Raw genomic sequence first — 22,769 nt, 5'->3', positions numbered from 1 at the left:
TGCCTATGTTGGAGATGTTACATTAGACTTTTATTTTAATAAATATGTTGGGTTTGATTTTTTTCAAACTGGTGTAATTTTGATGAACTAATTTTATTCGTATGCATTATAATCTTAGTTCAATCACTAAAAAAAAATAATATGATGTTTATTTTAGTATAGCGACAAAATTGGAATCCTAACCGATATTCTAGAAAAATTAGCGACATACTCGTTATTGACAATGGTGATAAATTAAAGACTATATTGTGACTGAAATATTTGTGAGATACCTATAGATTTGTTACTAGTTTAAAAGGAATTTGCAATGACATTTTGCGATAGTATTGCAACTAATTAACTACATATTATTCCTAGAAAATTGGCGACTATTTCATAAATCTACTTTCTCATTTTGAATAGCTTTGGTTTAGCGACAACATTCTTACAAATTTGATTAAGGATTTTCAAATATTAGCTATAGATTCACTACAAAATGTGACAGATTTGCGATAATATTAGCAAACAAATTGCGACGAGTTAGGTTCGGAAAAGTTCCTCGCTAATTAGCTTCAACTAAGCATTCTATTTTGTCTACGAAGTTAGCTTGCATTCAGCGATGACTCTGCTACATTAGAGTTTGTCGCTAATTAGCGACTACCGTTTAGTCTATTTCTTCCATGGAATTATCTTTTACTTTAGTGATGGATTTGCGACTATCTATTCAGTAGCTAAAAAATTTTCCGACGAATTAGCAACTACTGTGTTTGCCTCACTAATCTGTGACTTGTAATTAGCGAGGAAGCATTAGTTACTAGGCGGTAGCTAATCCATCACAAATTCTATTTTGCGTCAGATTAGCGACGATTTTATGACTTTTTTGTAGTAGCTAATCGGCCATATTCTTGTAATGGCCCCTGTGCAGCAAAAGAAATTTGATCAGTTTATCAAGTCCAAGAGTAATAAGTGGAGAGTAGTTTGGGCTGGTGATAGTATGAGGGTACTGTTTGAAGTTCAAATTCAAGGGAACGAAATTGGAGTAAACTTGCAAAATAGGACATGTACCTGCAATGTCTGACAACTAACTGGTATACAGTTTATCTTCTTACATGGTTGGTCTATTTGATATAACTCCATCATGTGATTTGGTTGGTTTGTTTAAGACTCTATAAATATCTTCTTACATGAAATAGTCTGTTTAATATAACTCCATCTTTTTTACTTGGTTGGTTTGTTTATCTAATATAAATATCTTCTTACATGGTTAGTCTGTTTTATAAATGTATATCTTCTTACATGGTTAGTTTGTTGGACATAAATATCTCCTTAAATAGTTGGTATGTTTTATGTATTTTTTTGCAGGCATGTCTTGCAGATATGCGGTTGCAGCCATGGCTAAGATAGGGTTGAGACCAGAGGACTTTGTGCACAAATGGCTCACAATAGATGCTATCAGATTAGCCTACTCACATTGCATTAAACCAGTTAACAGTGAAGAATACTGGATCCCAACTGATTCACCAAAGTCATTACCTCCCACATATAAGAAAGTTTCTCATTGTCCAAAAATAAAGAGAATAATCGATTCAGTTGAGACAGAGAAACGTTCCAACAAGGCCAAGAAGACATTTGAAGTCACTTGTAACAAGTGTGGCCAAACAGGTCATTACTACAAAACTTGCTCCAATCCACCTAAAGATCCTAATTAGAAGCCTATGGCCAAGAAGGAAAGAAGAGCTATGAAGAGGAGTGTTCCAACAGTGGACTCTGCTATCACCACACAGGTATAGTCGCTTTAGGGATCGATTTGTCATATAACCTAAATGGTTAAGGGTTTAAGTGTGACATTATAGGTTGGTAAGGGGTTTAATTATTATTAAACAAAATGATAATGGGTTTAATTGTCATCTCTGTATAATGATCCATACAGAATCAGGTTGTTGAGGAAAACAATCCGAATGTCAATGTTACAGGAACTTCTCTGGATTTGGCGGTGAGTAGTTTGCAGGGTTACTTATTGAAATATGTGTTCATGAAATTGTTGTTGCCTAGGCATGAGTTGTACATTATTTGTAACTATAAATGAAAGTAAAAAATAAAAAAAACCAAAAAAAGAAGCTACCTAAATCAGTTTCAAAAGGAGGCATAACAGTGGGACAAGGAAATGAAATTTCACTTTCACAGTCTGCTCCCCAAGCAGAAGTTTTAATCTAAATCATAATTACATTATTTATAGAAACATCTAAATATTTTTTTGCACTTAATACATTATTTGTTGTTTACAGGGAGTATCTAAACTATTAACTTGAATGTTCCACCTCCACAAAGGATGAAGTAACCAATTGTTAGGCCACCAACTACGTCCAGCTTTGTTCCTGCTTCTATGGTGAATCAAATTCCTCCCATCTTTGGACCTTATTTGAGGCCTCTTGTTGTATCCAACACACAACTTTCATCCAACAATGTGATTAATGCTCGTAGTGGATCTGCAGTGCCTAAACCAAGTCAACAAAGTGAAGTTAGTGTCGAGACAATAGCAACAACAACTTTCGGGACTGGATCAAGATTATTCAAGTTCATTCCCACTCCTGGATTTAGGCCTCCTAGAAAAAACTAAAAGTGTAGTCCTAGATTTATATTTTAACAAATATAGGTGTCTTTTTGAGAAACTAGTTTATAAACAGCCACAACAAACACTCTTTTGGTTACTTTTTTGATAAGCTATGTCCATTATGAACCTATAATACTCTGTTTATCTTTGTGTCTCTGATGTTGGTATAGGGCTATATGTTGTCCACTTTTGGAGTCAACTTATGCACATGATGTAGACATTTGGTAATTTTATGACTTTGTTAATGTTATATATTATTGTTAGATATAACTGAATTGCTTTTTATAGATTGTAAGATTTGGATTATAACACATTATAGTTTTTCAACACAGTCAATCTTTTTTCAGACAACCAACAAAACTATTCCATTTAGTAAAATCAAATTTACATTGTTATGTGATACAACTACTTTAGCCACAGGCATTTCCAAAAGAAAAATAGTATAGAATTATTATCTCCTACCCAATTTATTGGAAAAAATTTTCAAATACAACTCGAAAGACAAAGACAATAGCCATCAATGGGTAACTAAAACCCATAATACCCTTAACATGCCTAGAATTTTTAATCTACAACTTTAAGCCAGAAACTCTGTCCTCTAGCTCACTCACTTTCTCCTCCACCGAAACAGCTGAATCCAAAAATTGATTTTGCTTTGGATTCTGACCATGAAGACTGTGACCATTTGCTTGCTCCTCGTCAAACAATACAACATATTCATTCATCCATACAAAATATTTGCAATGAGATTCTGCAGTCTGCACAGTAAATAGTAGAACTAATAGAATTGTAATGAGGAGATGCTTGCTATAGATACTAACATGGACGAGGATATAACTAATTATTTCATAACTTAAAGTATGGACATCCAAAGAATAGCCTATTATGGTTAAATTGTATTAATGACATGAATAGAATTGCATGAATCCCATAATTGCATTTTGGGGGCAATGAATCTTTTCTTCTTCCTCGCTCTAGCATTGCCAATAAGCTCACAGAAATACTCCTATCCTCATCGTTCAACGCATCTCTTCCACTCCCATACTCTCTGCTGCTCATGGTGGTTTTGGTTCCAAACATGAAACAAGGGAAAGAGACGACCAGACTCGTCTAATAAGGACTTCTGGATAGAGGTCAAAACGCCATCATTCGTGTGACGTGGAAGAGGACAGATAAGTCCCTGTCCTTTCCAACAAGCCACGTGGGCTTCCATCTTCCACCTAACCACCTTACCCGTCCACCTTATCTGCTTACCTAGACACATCAGCAATTTCCGTCAATCTTTCACCGTGAAAGTGATAGAAGGACCGTGTTGGCAACCGAAGCACAGGGTCAAGGTCCGAAGCGGATCGTTTTTTTTTTTTGTCAAGGGTTGTGTTGTCATTCGGGTAAATGGACAGGGGCCGGGTTGGTACTTTACTCAAAAACTTAGATTGAATATTATATTTGATGATAAGAGATTAAAATTAAAATTTTAGTTTTGAGATATAAAATTTTGATTCTTTTAGTATCTTTACAAAAATAGGAATATTAGAAACTTTTAGGGATAGAGACTAAAATTTTTATAATATTTCATTTCAAAAATAATTTTATTTAATTTTTTAAATTCTAAATCTATCCTTTAATTTTTATATTTATCTTAAATTAGAGGGAGACATGTGCCATGCATGGAGAGATAAATTAATCATACTATATAGTGTATTTTAATAAGTATTATATTATTTAAAGATTGATTAAATAATATGTAAATTAATGTTAAATTTGAATTGTTTTATATTAAAAATATTTAATAAAATATTTATTTGATAATTTATATATAATTTCATATAATTATTCAACTAAAATATAATATAAATTAAAATACAGTTTATTATTTTAAAAATTTAAATTTAATTATTTTAAAAAAGACATAGACCTTTTATATTAGAGTTGTACAAAATTATATTAATTTTTTTTTTAAAAAATGAATGAGAATGAGAAACACCAAAAATATAAATTAGTTTTATAATAATGACATGTTTAAATATATACCTAGTAACTAGTAAGGAGATGTGCCAAATTTGAACTTACTTGGGTTTAGAAAAAAAAATAAAAAATACCAAAATATAAATATAAAATTATGAATTAATTTTATAATTATGATATATTTGAATGTATTTAGTAAGAAAATATGACAAATTTAAACTTACTTGAAAGAATTTTCGCTAATTGGTATGAGAGATTAAGAAATAAGGAGTAGTTGAATCTTATGTATTTTGCATAAGTAGACTAAATAATGTAACAGTAAGAGTATTAATATGTATAAATTGTAGAATTTTAATATTTGTAATTAAAATTTTTTATAATTATTATTATTATGACACTTTTAATGTATATGAGTATATCTATTGTATTAATTAGTATTTTATATTTTAATTAAATAATAATAGATATTTTTATTTTTTAAAAATCTTTTTCTAAAAGAAGATTGGGTGATTTTTAATTTTTGTCAAGTAAGCAAAATTGTTGACATGACATCGTTAGAATAGGAAATATAGCTTAAACATAATATAAAAGAACTTATGTATCAATTTTTATATAATCAGAATAGATAAAACATGATATTGAGACATAACTCAATCCAGTATATTTTACATCAAATACAATACAGAGACTTAATTCATAATTTTTGTCTTTGAGACTTAATCTCTTTTTCAAACGCAGCTATAATATATTAAAAGAGAGCCCAAAGTAATGTTATAGTGAATGAGTGACATATAAATTTTTATATTTCATATAAAATTATCATGTTATTTATAGCAATAATATAAAAAAGCATTTATCTTAGAGTTACATTTATCCTACCACAAAGACTAGTATTTATATAATCAATATTGCATTAATAATCTCATAACTTCACACATTAAATTATCTAACTCTAAAAAAAGTAAAAAAAAATTCATATCAATGGATTAAATTCTAATATTGCATATCTTATTTGTAAAATAAATTTTATCTTATGAAAAGTTTATTTTTTTATTTATCTATCTATCTATCTGTCCATTCATTTATAATGTATAAAAAAATCAAATAATGACATAATGAACTCTTGACATATTAGATAACTTCTAATATTTTTACATAAATTAACAAAATTATGAAAGAATAAGAAAAGAAAAGATGAATAATTTTTATTGTATGTTGTTGTATATTATGGGAGAACAATGCTATCCATTTATACTAGTTACTAAACTTATTTTGAAATTCAAAATAAGCTAAAACAACTAGAATCTCTAGATGATTCTATTAGAGAAAGATAAGCATAACTGACTTAAAAAAAGATAAGCATGACAAATTTTGTATCTAGAAGAAAAAGATAAGATAACAAATAAAAATAAAATAAGAATTTAATATGCCCCCGCAAACTATTGATGGAAGATGTCAATAATCCACAGCTTGGATAAGTTCCAATGAAATGGTTGAGAAAAACACGTGCGGCACGGTGATGCAAAAACATAGAAGGAGATGTTGTTTTTGAGGGAGAAAGAGCAAGCAACGATCTTCAGAGGGCGCGTAGAGCGCGATAAGAGTGATCTTCAAAGGGGGCATAGAGCACGATAAGAGAGAGGGGCGCGATAAGACAGGGGCGCATAGAGCTTGGTAATTTGAGTCCATTGGAATAAGAAAGATAAGACAAAAAGCATGGTTTATTTGGAGAGGTGAGAAAGTATCAAATCAATAGCAAGAACCAAAGTATTTTTATAAATAAAAAGAAGCATGCTGATTTTTCACCGAAAAGATGATAGCTTATGTATCCTTCTCAAGCAGGATACCATGACTCTAATACCATAATAAAACTATGAAAGAATAAGAAAAGAAATATTTGGTGAGGTGAGAAACAAGTTGGTGTTTCTCAATCTCTTAGATAAAAAGAAGTTGTTAACTCCTTAGCCACGCTTAAAGACAGGATTTTTCCCTATACTTCAATCCAATATGTTACTTCCAGGTACCATCAAGGAAGCCTACACTTCTGTTGGGGTTGCCAAGCACGTACTGCCAATTGGGTTATGTAACACCCTAATTAGCCTAAGCTTTACCTCGTACCGTAAAGCAAATGTTAATCAGAGGTCACGACAATTCTAAGCTCATACATATAATATATAGAAAGAATTACTATAAACTAAAAGCCCGATGAAGAATATAGCTCAAAAACAGGATTTGAAAAGCGCAAAATGTACTAATGAAGCTACTAACTTAAAGCACAAGAAATAGATACAGTATAACCAAAGATAAGTATATAATATCATAAGAAACTAGCCACGGCTCGCAGAGTTTAAGCTGGCTAGTCATATATACAGACAAACAGAATTTTGAAAATTAAAACAGCTTATACAACTTATCTCTCAAGTAAGCCTCTAAGGCCATAAAGATAAAAATACAAAGAGATGTGAGAGTAACTACAACAAGTAAAACATAACTAAACTAAGGAGGAACCATACTCCGTTCTGTCACCATATCCGCAATTTCACCGAGGTGAATTACGACCTGCATCTGAAAAACAACAACAAAGTATGGAATGAGAACAAGAGGTTCTCAATATGGTAACAGTGCCCAATATGTAAGATGTAAGGCCCTAGGACGCCGAAGGCAATCCTAGAACTTCACATCGCATACGGATATTCAAGCTTAACGTAAAATAAATAAATTAAACCATAAACCATAAACAGGGTTATCTAAACTTAGGGGAACTAGAACTAGTCACATCGTTGTATCCCACAGCCTTCGCCACCCTAACCCCCGTGCGATCCCATCGCCACCACCTACCTAACCTCCTCAGCATCGAACAATTACAAATAATGCAAGCAAGGAAAGTACATATAGTATTCATATATAACAAGTAATTCAAGAAGCAAGTAGGCATGTTATACAATTGGGCAAACTCAAGTAAACAAAGCAAGCAAGCATATAGAAGATGCATATGATGAATGTCTGCCTTATTGGCTCTGATATCACATGTCGGTTATTGTGCCAAACTCGACAGAAAACCCGGTCGACAACTCCCGGATTAGTCTCTCTATTGCGCATAAGAAGGAATAATTCCAAGGGATAAGTGCCCTACCACTTTCTCCTTTCAGAGGGAAACATTCCGAGGGAGAGTGCCCTACCACCTTGCTCTGGTTGCGAGAAATGTGAGTGAGAAGCCCAGCTTCAACTCTCACATCCGAACGTAGGTGGGAGACTGCCACAACCCCTATGATGGATAACAAAACATATCATAATCACAGATTCAATCTCAGAGGTCAGTGCTCATAGCACCCTTCCACTCATACTCACTCCATCAACTATAATCATTCATTTCCAAGTTCTCATCACAACCATCATTAATTCATAACTTTCCATTCTAAACTCACTAGTTCGTCAACTTTTAAATTCACAAACTATTATTCTCTCGCACTCCATCAAACCCATCCTCAGTACACCAGAAACCTAAGCCTCCGTTCTCTAACTTTTCGAAATAATACCAAATCAAATGCCTTAGGTCCTATCCCATGTTCAAATATCCAAAACTAGGCCCAAGAGTCTTAAAATGGTGTTATAGAAGCTTACAACCTTGTTGGGAAGGTGAGATAGCTGAAAACAAAGTTAAAATTTGAGAAACATGGAGTGTGCGTACGCACAGGGGTGTGCGCGCTCACGCCCAAGAGAGTTTCAAAATATGTGCGTATGCATAGGGGTGTGCATATGCACAGGTACCAAATTTTGCAATTCTGTTCGCTAGCACAAGGCGTGTGAGCGCCCCCAACAGACTGACCTTCCTAACGTGTGCGTGCGCACAGGGCTGTGCGTACGCACAAGTTGTAAATCCTCATTGGATATGCGCACGCACCAGCTGTGCTAGCGCTCAAAACAGGGAGCCTTCCCCTGCGTGTGCGTACACACAGGTTAAAAATTTCACAGGGTTTTGCGTGCGCACATATCAGAAATCACAAAATTCTACAACTTTGCATAATTTCAGATTTTGACACCAAACTTTGAATGATTATAACTTCCTCTACAAAAATCCAAATTTTACAAACTTTATATCAATTTGAAGACTTTTCAATAACCTTTAATTCTAAACAAACTTCAACCAATTTTAAAAGCTGAGGCATAAGTTATGATCAGACAAAGTTTACCAAAAACCAACTTTTACCAAAAGCCTTAAAACTCAAAATTCACCAACTCTCTCAATTAAAAACCAAACCAATCACAACCCAACAATACCAAACAACCTAAAAGCCCATACCCTTCCTTTTCCAACTAAACCATCCATAATATCCCAATTACACTACTCAATACCATCAAATTCCTTAATCATCAACATCCAACACCATCATAAATAATCTTTAACCAACAAACAAATATCAACAACCACTTCAAATCCTCATCACTTAACCCCAACATTATCAATTATATCCACATTCATATTACCACACTCAACATACACACTCACCAACATCAACCAATATCACAATTTATAATTAACACCAACAACATCAATATTCATCATCAATTATCAACAATACCAACATCTCTCAACAACATTACACGTCAACAATAATCCACCAACCTTAACATAACATCAACCACAAGATTCAATATCCAAAAATCATCATCAACATACATCATCACACCATCATAATCATCAATCTCCTTTATTCCAAACCACCACAAATATTTTACCTTAACTTATTACCTAAAATTCTCATAATCCTCAGTATTCACCAATATAACTAACCACCATAAATACTCATCAATACCAATAATCCCCAACAATCATCATGAACAACACTAATCCCATACAACTAACAATTACATCAATTCATACATAATTATTCATACACCAATACCATTCAATCCTATCTTAGGGTCAACTAGTCTAAGTGTCCAGAAACATTACATATTACATAAAGAAAATCAAAACCATACCTTGGCCAATTTCCAAACACACCAAAACACCAAAACAAAGCCACCAAGCTTGATCCAAAGCCTCAACCAACTCCAACAAACACCAAGGCTCAAACTAACAACACGTATATCACCAAAATCAAAACCTAGGATACATAAAATAACTAAACACAAGGGCTTAGTAAAACCTTACCTTATCCCTAATCTCCATCAATTACTCGCTACTGGAGATCACCTAAACAAGCAAAATCACAAAACTTGCTCAAAACCCAAACCAAAAACGCGCAGAAACTTAGGGCAGGAAACTGGGGAGTAAGATGCGAGTTCTTACCAGATTTCTTTAGATAGAAAGGAAGAGCTCGTCAAGAGCTTCGCATGGCCGTAAACGGCTCATCAATCGAAGCTTCGTAGCTCAAGATATGGCTCCTGGAAGGAGGAGGTGAATAGTGTCACCCACCCTCTTATCTCTTCTCTCTTCTCACCGTCTCTCTCCCTTTCTTTTCTGAAAAATGTGCTCAAAGCTCATTTAATGAGCTTATATATGTTGGACCTTGGGCCTGATTTGGCTCTAACCCGTTAGCGTTTTTAGCCCATTTGGCCTACTTTGGGTCAAAACTTTTAAGATTAGTGCCCGATTTTCAATTCCAAAATTATTTTTTGTCCTTTCAAAATAATAAACCAATTTTCTAAATCTTATTTTTCTCAAAATACAGTACTGGGCAAGCTTAAGCCGGTTCGACCGGTTAGGCTGCCGGTTCTCGATCTTTCTCAAAACACAATAAAAAATACATTTTCTGACTTAGAAAAATTCATTGAAACCAATTTTCACCTTTATATTTTTAAATTAAAACTTTTAAATTTTGAATCTATTCCAGGCACTAAAATTATTATTTTTATAAAATGGTTTTGCGTGAAAAACTCGGATTCTTATAGGTTAGATGAAAAGATAAAAGCAGATGTTATTGTTATTGGATCCGTTGCTGTTGATCCAAAGACAGGTACTCGACGTATTCTTCATCTTTTCTTTATCTTTTCTTTCATAGTTTTATCGTAAATATTTTAGCGAAATTGTCATTTTATAATTTTTTTATTATCATATTACTTTTTAATCTTCTTAGGTAGTGTTTAGCCTTATTTTTTATTTTTTATTTTTATATAGGTTACTCTGTACCTTTAATTATAATGTTATTTTTTTTTAATATATAAATATGTTAATAAAACCTAATTCATTCTCTCTTTTTATTTTCACTTATATTTATGTTTATTATATAAATTAACATTCACTTCGCACTTTTTTTATCTCTTCTTATATAATCTTATGCCTTTTATTCTTTCTCCTAATATTTTGTACAATTATTTAAAAAATTTAGTTCATGATCACGATTCTTTATTTTTGTTTGCTAAACAATTTGCTCATTATATGTTGAGCGATGAACTTCTAAAATATTATAATGCATAAAATTCTTACAATATTTTTAAATTTTTTTGCTCATTATCAATCCACACGTCATCCAAAACTATTAAGAATTTCTTCCCCGTCAACTTATCCTTCAACTCAGTTTAAAGTAAATCTAAATCATTCCCATTATAAGAATTACCACTTGCTGCTTCTATTAAGGTCTTTGTAACCCTAACAATGTCAGGTAAAAAACACATACCCACACTTTAATGTCAAATTTCTCATCCACTCTGGCATCATTGTAAACCAACTAAGCTAAGATAGTTTTTCCAACTCCTTCCATTTTCACAATAGGGATCACATATATTTTAGCTAACAAGATCATCTACGATGGCTTCCTTATCACTATCCCTTCCAAATATCTCAAAACTTTCAACCAGAGATAACTCAATTTTCCATGACATGTCCTCTAGATCTTTGACAGGCTCTCTTTTTAAACAAAAACCATTTTGCTCTTTAACAATAGACTCTAGTTTGTCAACTAGGTTAACTACTCCTATCTCATAATCATCATCATCACTATCTTCTAAGATTGAATCAACGATGGAGTGATACATGGAAGAATAGTTACCTAGATCCCTTTGAGTGGGAGTGGCAGCGACAGCTTTAGTGGAAAGTTCATCAAGTAAGTCATCAGCCATGTAGAGAGCATCTTGGAGATCAAGAAGTCATTTCTTGATTTCTTGAAGCCCATTTGGGAAATAGCAAGAGTTTTTTTTTTACTTTTAGATTATGAAAAGTTACACTACGCGTGTTTGGTACCATTTTTTAGAAATATTTTTAACTTTCCAACAAGTTAATTGAGAGCTTTTGAAGAAGTAGAAAAATATTACTTCTCGAAAAGTTATTTTATCATTCCCATTAAAAAAATTGACTTCAAAATAAAAGAGACCATTGAGCTACTTTTATTCTTGGCTCTGTGAAAAATATTTCCTATTTCTGCAGGAAAGATTGGCCTTCCACCACTATTTTTACGCAATGTTTCATCTGCTATAAGTATTGGCCTTCCACCATCAGTTCTTTTTAGGAAATTTTTTTTATCATTCTACCACTCTATTATTATTATTATATTTGTAGTTAATATTGTGTGTGGTATAAAATCTCAGTGATTAAGTTATGTAAAATCAATATTCAATATTAAAAGGTATTTGTTATCATCGTTATTTTAATATCCATTCTCTTTGTGTAAAAAAAATTGTATTTTGAGTCATTTATCCAAATGGTACAACTTTAAAATAAGTACTTCTATAACTAAAAATCTAAACAAAAATAACTTATTCATAAGCTGCTATTAAAAAAAGTCCTTATTTCTAATCATCTTCTGCTCAGCATCATCGTGCATAGGTTGAACTGAACGGAGATTTAGCTGCAGCCTTTGCAGTAACTTTTGGTTAGCTAGCTTCTTTGCCATTGGATCTGAGTTGACATCGAGTGAAGACAGTTACTTCAAAATAGCATCAACAAAGGAAGAGAGATAAGCTCCACCCTCAAGTTTTGCAGCCATGATTGAACAATTTCAACTTCAGGAGATGATGAGCTCCGAAGAATAATTGCAATCACAAAAGTCTTTGCATTAGATAAAGTCATTTACACATCTTTTTTATAACACATAATTAAATTAACACTTTTGTTTATAAAGAAAAGGTATAAGTATTGTTTTGGTCCTTCACGTCGAGGGTCGGAATCGAATCCGTCCCTGATGTATATTTTGATTTAAAGTCATCCTTAAAGTCGTATTTGAATTTAAAATTGTCCTTTCTAATAAAATTTTTTAATTTATTCCTAAACTACCCCTATAATAAAAAAATTATAAAATAAAAAAAAGAAAACGTATTCGGTGGGGGGGAGAAAAGGGTATACAAAGGGGAGGGGAGGAAAAGGGGGAAGGGGGAAGGGGAGGGGGGAGGGGGGACGGCGCCGGCGGTGAAGAGAGGGAGGAGGGGAAGTGGAAGAAGCTGGAGAAGAAGAGGAAGAAAATGAAGGGGACGCGGGTTCGGGGTGGGGGAAGGGAAAAGGGGGGACAGGGACGGCGGTGCCGAAGGGAGAAGGGGGAAAAGACGCACGGTGGGGGTGGGGGGAAGGGGAGAGGGGGAGGAGGAGGGGGAAGGGAAGAGGGGCAGGGGGACGGCGGCGGCGAAGGGGGAAGGGAAAAAGGACGCGTGGTGGGGATGGGGGGGGGGGAAGGGGAAAGAGGGAGGGGGACGGCGGCGGCGAAGGGGGAAGGGGGAAAGGACGCGCGGTGGGGGTGGGGGGAAGGGGTAAGGACGCGGGGTGGGGGTGGGGATGGGGGGAAGAGGAGAGGAGGAGGAGGAGAAGGGGGAAGGAGAGAGGGGGAGGGGGACGGCGGCGGCGAAGCTTGGAGCCGCCGTCGCCGTGGTGGTCCCGTCGCCGTTGGAGATCACGTGGTGGTCCCATCGCCGCCTCTGCCTCTGCCTCACCGCTTCTGCCTTGCCGCCTCGCCGCCTCTGCCTCGCCGCCTCGCCGTCTCTGCCTCACCGCCCTGCCGCCTCTGCCTCGCCTCTGCTTTCTTGCTTCTACTTTGTTGTTTTTGTTTTTTGTTCGGTGTTGTTTCCTGCTTTCTTGCTTTCTGTTTCTGTTTGGTGTTGTTGTTGTATGTTGTTTGGTTGGTGGTAGTGGTGGTGGTGGTGGTGGTAGTAGTGGTGGTTGTGGTTGTGGTGGTGGTGGTGTTGGTGGTGGTTGTGGTGGTGGTGTTGGTGTTGGTGGTGGTGGTGGTGGTGGAGGTAATTGTGCTGATAGTGGTGAGGGTATTTTTGTCCAAAAAAAAATAAAAGAACAATTTTAAATTCAAATACGACTTTAAGGATGATTTTAAATCAAAATATACATCAGGGACGGGTTCGATTCCGACCCTCAACGTGAGGGACCAAAACAATACTTATCCCTAAAGAAAATTTTGATGAAAAAATAGAACATAGTATTACAATAATAGTATCTTACTCATCATCTGATACAATCTCTATTTGAGAAGATGAATCCACAATAACATGCTTTCTCTTTTTTGATTCCATCTTGAAAAAGTACAAATACATGAGATAAATAAACAAAATAATTATTTACGAAAGACACCGAAAAGTAACATTTACATATTTTCCAATCTTTCGGGTTGTTTTCTTCTTTTTGGTGTCTCGTCAGAGTCATATTCAAAATCAGACTCATACTTAGAAACACTTTCGCCTTTTGAAGATGAATTCAATATAACAGATTTTTTTTGCTTCTTTTTTTTCTTTTTTTCTTTTCTTGATTGTTCTTTCAGTTGTGCTCTTCTTATGAGGCCCTAAAATAGAAAATTGTTTAATTAGCAAAATATATTTTAAAGGAATGATTTTTGTTGAGTTACCATTTTATCTTTCGCCTCACATTTTATCCTTTTAACGAGCCTCTCCCTTGTTCAATGTTGCACCTACCATGGTCCGGGAATTTTATCTACCGGCCTATCATGTATGTGGATTCATGAAAATATATGATCATGAGCACAAAGAGATTGTCATCTATTAAATATTTGTTTTGCAATTTGTGCCCTCTAAGTTCTTTTATCAGGAAGTTGAGCATATGAGCAGCCTAATTTCATTCTTGTATGTTGTTCACATGAAGAATGGGAGACATGTGAACCGAAATTTTTTTTTATTGTTGTTGGCAACAAGAAGCACTTTTGGATAAAGAGGATGAATGTACTCTAAAATTTTAGTTGATTTTTCGGTTTCTCCACACTCATGTCAATCAAAGACTTTGTCAAAAATGATAAAGAACAACTTTTGAAGCTTTCAACAACTTTCTTCTGCTCATTGATTTTTTTTATAGACAATTTTGTTCGAAAAGCAATCCTCTACAACAACAGCACAAATATTTTAATAACACAAAACTAATGTAAAAAAAACCAAAATTTTATTGATAGAATATATTACAAAAGGGATTTTTACTAAATGTATTCAAGCCAAGGGCATCCATTATCTTATCAGGGGTGATCTTGATTTTTCCGTATCATGTGTCCAAGGAGCTATTATATAAATAAAAAGAATTGGCCAGTTCTCTCAGTAGTTTATGGGTCACATTCAATCCTTAACCATTATTATATCCAATGTTCATTATATCTCACTACATGCCCCCACTCTTAACCATATTTTGCTCATCTATTGGCATATCCAGCTTCACCCTATTACATAAACAAACTATTTCTTTCCAGAATGGACAATCCTTTTTGTCAAAACGCCACCACCATATAAAAATAAGTGCCATATTTTTTAAATCCACATCCCCTACACCTAGACCACCTAGATTTTTTGGTCTTTGAAGATGTCTCATCTCCCCATTGGCAACCCTCTACCCCCATCTTGCTTACTCCAAAAGAAGCTTAATTGTAAGGATACTATCTTTGCTGCCACCACCTTTGGTATCTTGAATAAGCTCAAGTAATATATTGACAAGTTATTCAACACCGCCTTTATCAACACTAGTCTCCCCACTTTTGTTAGGAACTTTCCCTTCCATCCTTTTAACCTCTCTGCCACCTGCTTGATAATTAGCCTTCATGTTTCAACTTGTTTTGGATTTGTCACCAAAAGTATACCCAAGTAGCGTATGGGTAGTGTTAACTCGTTGCGTTCTAAAATTTGACACACTCTTCTTGTCCGATCATCATTGCAATTTAGCGCTATTAATGCCGATTTCTTGTAGTTGATCTTTAACCCCGTCATAAGTTCATATCCCTTCAAAAGAATCTTATACTTGTGGACTGATTCTGTATTGCAAGGGCAAAAAGTATTTGTGTCATTTGCGAACTGCAGATGTATTAGCTTGATCCTTTCATTCCTCACTTCAAGTAAATTCACAAACCTAATGTCCTGTAGCCTTACAATCATGCTATTTAGCACCTCACCAACAAGTACAAAAAGAAACACAGATAGCGGATCCCCTTGCCTAAGACCAGACTACAATTAGAATGGTTTAGTTGGAACATCATTTACTAAAACAGACATGGATACAGTCGAAAGGCAAGTCGAATCCATGACCGTCACTTATCACTAAAATTCACCCTCTCCAACACCACCTCAACAAAACTCCATCTAACTCTGTCATACACCTTCTAGAAGTCAAATAATCCACCATGCTGGAACCTTCTTCTTAAACCAATGTACCACCTCACATGATATTAATGCACCATCTGTAATCCTCCTTCCCTCTACAAATGTTATTTTGTACATCTCCAACAAGCCCCGACTTTAGTGGCCTTAATCTACTAGTAAGCTTCTTTGCTATCACCTTATAAAGATAACCAACCATACTAATCGGCCTAAAGTTTCCCAAATCATTTTTTCTCCCTCCTTTAGAGCCAAACTAACCCATGTTAAATTTGTTTTATTTGGTAGCACACCATTCGCAAAAAACAATTCAATATCCATACAAAAATTGCTTCCAATTATACTCCACAACGCCCTAATACACAAGGTCAACTAATTTTCCTCTTTCAATGGTCATCGCAAAACAAGTTGCTGGTGCATGACAACACAGGTAATGCAATGTTTGGAATAAGCCATAATCACATATGTGCAGGCAAAGTCGAACGTGATAAGAATTCTGACTCCATGCAAGAAAAGGTCATAGCTAGTTAAGTGAATATTGAAAATGAAGATGAAAACTTTTTGGCTAAATGCCTGGAAGATATTCAAGCTATTAATAGACCCAATAAACATTTCAACAAAATTGGTTGAAAAAATTTAAGAGAGGGAGAGATCAAATCTTCATATGTGCATAGACAACGAAGAATAGATAGAATACTCTTAAATCATATTTTTAACTATAGGCTAAGAATAATACATAAAATCAATTTTATTTTTAAAATTAATTAGAATTTTTTATATTTAATTCTTTAAATTTTCTAAACAGATTAATCTGGAATTAGCTAAGTTTAAGAATGAAATTCCTAATCCTTAGATAATAATGAACAATGTTTCAAGGATATCATAACTACTTTTTTTGTAGGGTTTAGGGGTCAAGAACCCCAAAGACAAAAAAAAAACAAACAAACAACAAATTAAAATGGCAACACTAAATACATCCACTTAATTTAAGGGAGCCAAAGCAACTAAAGGACAAAGCTTGTATGATGTCTAGGGGCCGAGTAGCTCGAAAGTATGGAGGCCAAAAGGTAAATCATGATCCTTCTTTGTTAGAATTTCAGCAATAGAGTTAGCTTCTTGGAGAGTATAATTTCAATAAACCAGCTAGATAAGGTTTACCATGTTACAAATATCTTTAAGGAGAGCAGCAATACACAAGTGGTGGAGAGGTGAGCCATCTTTGATGAAATTTATGGCCATCAAGGAGTTTGATTATATGACGATATTCTTGAAGTTTTCTGATGTAGCAATTTGCAACGCTTTAACAATGGCCCAAAATTTAGCGTACATTATGGAGCAGCTTCCTAGATTACACAAGAAGGCCTTTATGAAGCTACTTAAATGGTTGCGAACGACACCACCACACGAAGCATTCATTTTTATATTGAGCATTAATTATATAAATAATAGGTGTTAATATGGAGCATTCATGTTTTCAATTCTTTTGCCTTATTTAGTTTTATTTCTTTTTCGGTTTTTTCTTGATGGTAAGTGGAAAATAAGAACTTTATTCGCAAGGAAAGATGATTGAATTCTGATTTAGTTTTCCATTGAAATCAACTTCTATCAAGTTGCTTATTTTTAAATTAACCATTTAACTTCTTTTTATTTTATTACTTAATTTAAATGTTTAATGAACACATAACACGATGTATATTATAATTGTTTACATGAGTGAGGTTAAAGGTTTTATTATGGTGAACATTAGGATACTTGAAACTAATTAAGCATAAGAATAGTGGGGTATTGATTTATTTTGTTAGATGGAAATTGAAAGATATCAAGTTTTTTGGCTAAAATGCGACAAGCGCATTTGTACTATGTTTGATTGTTATGAAAAAATTGCGGTTTAAGAAGTGATAAGAGTTTTATATTGAGTTCACGGACATAGTTAATAGTTTGATATTGTCTTTTTTATTCAACAACATCGAGCTATACTGTGAGACCTAATTACAATGATCAAAAAATCAGACCGGTCATCAAACTGTTCTATTTATTGGTTTATCAGTTTACTAATCCAATCGGTTTAACCAGTGGTTCAATCGGAAGAACCATTTTAGAATAAAATAATAAATAAATTATAAATAAAAATCATAAAATATAATTATAGTCTAATATAAATCTTAAATATCTTCCAAATTTAAAACATTACATAAAATATCGTCAACCAAATCCATATGATCTTATCAAAATACAATCTCAAAAGTTAAATAATAAAAAGAAATATCTAAATATCACAAAGATTTATCAATCATCAATATCCGCAAGATCTTGTTATAGATTTGCTTCGGTGGGGCCATTTTCACCTTCATTTTCACTCTCTTGAACAGATGAATCAAGAGATGCAGTATAAAGACCACTACTATTACCGTTGTATAAATCAACATCAATATCACCTAATAAAATACGCATATTATCATTATATTAAAAACTAACAACATTCTAATAAATCATTAGAAAATAAACTATAATACTCACGCAATAAGTCATCCACATTACTAGGAAGATGAAGCTCTTTCTCTACAACCTTTTCCGTCACCCAAAAGTCAACTAAATTGATGCAGTCATAATCAATTGAATCATATTGTATCTTTTGCTTTCTTTTTTCTTTTTTCTTCCTAAAAAATTAGATACAATATATAAAAAATTAATACACATTTATTATCATAAAGATTATATATGAAATAATATGATATTGCACGAAACATATATTACCTGGATTTAAGACGCAAATTATAAGTGACATAAACATTGTCATTCAGTGTATCTTGCTCCAACCTATTTCTTTTTTTGTATGAATCTGTTAAAAAGACTCCAATTCCTCTCACACCCAGAAGAAGTAGATGCTTGGCTAAGAATGCGAATATCTATCTTTTGTAAACATGGAGTAGAACTATCGAACAACCTCTTCCATTCATCTACCAATTATAAAACCATAACATATTAGTAGATATCAATTAAGAAAATAAAAGGATAAAAGAAGTTACTAATTAAACAAATATTCTTACCAGGCTTAAGTTTTGTTGTAGCTCAAATGGCTTCTGGTCTATCGAAACTTTCCTTCCGATCTCTATATAAATGTATTTTTTTCATTGCCTCAACTAATTCCAAATTGTTACATTTGCAATACAAGGTAACAAGATCATGTAAACCTCGCATAACATCAGGTGCTTCTTTATAATTTTTACCAAAAAAGACAGCAGGGTTCAGGAAGTAAACTGCAACATGAATATCTTTCTTCAAATGCATGTCCCATCTTGAGTTGATAATATCTATGTATGGCTTATGCAGTCTTGTTTTGCTTAAATATCTCTTTAATTGCATCTTCTGCCCTTAGCATTCCTTCATATACACATCCCAAAGATGATTTATCATCAGCATCAACAATCCTCAGCAATTTAATCAAAGGGCCCACAATTTTACGTACAGTAAAACAATCATCCCAAAACTTGTTATCCAAAATAATAGCACTCACAACCCTACCATTTGCACTCCTTCCTAATTTATGACCAGTAAAAAATGAATCTACAACCATTGCTTGCAAATCTGCTTTATGATCAAAGATGTTCTTCAATGTTCTTCCTTTTTGACTTAATCTACCATGTTCATCTCAGTGTCGTGATCTGTTCTATGGTGAGTGGAAATTTTTGCTGGTTTCATGCGTTTATATGTTGTAATCGTTGTTTCGGGATTAAGGCACAGAGTGAAAGAATTATAGCGGATTAAAAAAAATACCCAGATGAAGAACTAATTAAATTATACTGAGTTAGTTGGTATTCAACAAAATTTTGAGCGATGTTTGATTCATAAGTTCATTAAGGCTCTCCTGTTAGTATTTGTCACAACTTTCTACTTGCTTAATAATAAAACCTAGCCTGGCTTGTTGACTAAGTAGAAAGGTTACCACATATGACAAGTTCTGCTTGAATTTAACTAATTATTAGAGGACATGATATGCTCATGAATCTATTGGCTGCCAAATGTTCTAGTATATTGCATTTAAATTTTCATTTGGGTTAAATGGAAAAAAGGGTTAAGAATGCCTATAAGCTCAACCTCACAGATAACAATTTGTTACTTTGATGGTGATTTTTTCTCCTTATAATAGACAAAAAGTAAGCTTCCATTTGTGTAGTAAAGATGGTTTGTTAAATTGGATTCTCAAATATTGTTCTTTGAGTAAATTGTTAGGCTTTATTGTTTTTGCATACTCAAATAATTTTTGTCTTTGTGTTTTTGGTTTGCTATGTTAATATTCTCTCCTTTTTTTGTTTTCCTTGAACATATGCTATTTCATTGTCTCACTTTCTTGAAAAAATCCAGACCTGGACAACTATATAATGCTAATTACTTTAATTCTTCTCCAAAAATAAATTGTACACATAACTAGTCAACCTAAGATCTCTATCATCTTTTATTATAGTATCTTTAATTTAATTTCTTTGAAGATGAACAATATATTTCTAAACTTTACGATCAATAGTAATAATATAATTGTTACAATAACTAGAAACTCTATGTATAACTACATGACAATGTTGAAGTTAACTCGGACAGTTAGTTTATAACCACTGTGACTTGAAGGCAACTGTAATCAATTTAAATCTATTAGCTATAACTGAATAATTTTGTGAGTGATCTTCACTAGTTGTTTAATGTTTAGTCTTTATTTGTGGATGCAATGGTTATTTCTTTACAAAAAAAAAAGTTGAATATCGTCGGATTTACCATCGTCATGGGGTTGACGGTATAAACATCACCAGAAACTGCTTACTGGCGAATTTTTTGTCCGACACTAATTACCGGTAAATTTTTTGTCAGTATTTTTAATGGATTTGTCGAGACTGAGTTGATAATTACCGCTAGATTAATCCGATGGTAACTTTGGTACCATTTCACGGATTTAGGCGCCAAGTTACCATTGTATTTATCCGACGATAAATCCTACAGTAACATTTTTTATTTTTTTGGCACAGTTAAGCCACAATTAGTAGTCAAATTAAAACTTTGATTAAAAAAATTGTTAGCATAAATTTAAAATTAGCAAAAATCAACAAATTATTTTATTAAAAATAAATGGTCTGAATACAATAAAATATCACATAAATAGAATACAATGAAGTAAACAAACAAAAAATAAAACTCTAACCCCTATAGATCCCGGTAATCGTCATCTTCATTGTTGTCGTCATCGTGGTCCACCTGCTGAGGCGGCGGAGTAGGTGCTGACGTCAGTGTCATCCCACCAGCAGTGTTGCTGCCTCCAGCGCATCTGCTGGTTATACGCCTCCATCGGCTCTCGTAACCGATCTAGATGCTCTAGCTTCTACGTCAGGTCTGAGATGATGGCAACGGCTCCTCCTACGCATGCAAGAAGGTCATTGTACCTCTGCTCAGACTGCTCTACTTGCTGGTGAAGCTCCTGTGTTAGCTTCTGCACCTCCTCCCTCAAGTCGACAACTTCCTAGGGATTGGCAAGGCTGGTGGCAGAGGAAGAGGAAGTTGCCAATGTGGAGAAGTGGAGGCCACTTGAGAAGAACGACCCCAACCCAAAGCGGCGATTCTTTTGGGGTTCAGAGCTCGCGTCAAACCCTATCAGGAACTACCACTGAGGTCTCGGGGCTAGCTTCGTCATTCCCACTAGGCTGCTAAGATTTTTGGGTCGTGGTCTCCAACAAAAATTTGAAACCATGTCATGATTAGGATAACAGTTAATTGACTTTAAACCAAATAAATTTGAAACTTAGGATTAATATACTCACAAAATTGGCCGCAGACCGCTCATCAATAAATCTCTCCTTGTTGGCCTTCAGCATATGTGCACACTTGAAAGTCTTCGCCAGTGTTGTTTCATGGTCCAACGACTTAGACTACAAATTAATATATCAACCAATAAAATAAATGAAAAAATTAACCAATAATTCAAGTAACTACTAAAAATTAAATAATGACAAAATTCTTACCAGTCTGCTCTTCGTTTTCATGAAGGTTGCCGACCAACCAGTATAATTCGACGACCTGGGCAAATCCCTGTTAGTGACGTTCGTAAGACGGTGACGCTTGAACCCCTCATCATACCTAAAATAGGCCTTCTGTTCCTTCTTGATAACTGGATGGATCCATGATATTAGGTGGTTGCGCTCCTTACAAACGCCGCTCATCATCTTCAACATTATTTGGCGCTTACCACCCACTTCTAAAACCATCGATCTCTGGTCTCAACCGAGATTTGCGTGTAGGTCGGCCACGAGTGGTCGTACATCGACTTAATGACCTCAGAGATCTTCTGTGTGCAAGCATTGGGGTTTGGTGCAAACCTATCAGAGAAAAAACCTAAAATTAACAAACACATAGAAATGTATAAACTTAAGATTAACAAACTTAAGATTAAAAAATTATATGTACTCCTGCTTGCATGTCATCAGGCCAAATCCTCAGCCGGATGATGGCTAGTGGTGGAGGGGCATCCTACTAGGGGGAACTGCAAGAATCACCCACTGCGGACTCTATCGCTGGATCTGTAGGGGGCGTAGTAGAAGGAGGCATGTAGTTCGGGTTTGGGACTATGATGAACTGCTGGTCTGCTAGACCTGCCAGTGATGTCACTGGGGTCGAAGGGGTAGTTGGGGTAGAGGGCGAGGGCTCAACCGTCGTAGGG

The sequence above is a fragment of the Arachis stenosperma genome, chromosome 2, assembly GCF_014773155.1.
Source record: "Arachis stenosperma cultivar V10309 chromosome 2, arast.V10309.gnm1.PFL2, whole genome shotgun sequence".
In the NCBI taxonomy this organism is placed as follows: domain Eukaryota; kingdom Viridiplantae; phylum Streptophyta; class Magnoliopsida; order Fabales; family Fabaceae; genus Arachis; species Arachis stenosperma.
This window is presented reverse-complemented; position numbering follows the sequence as displayed.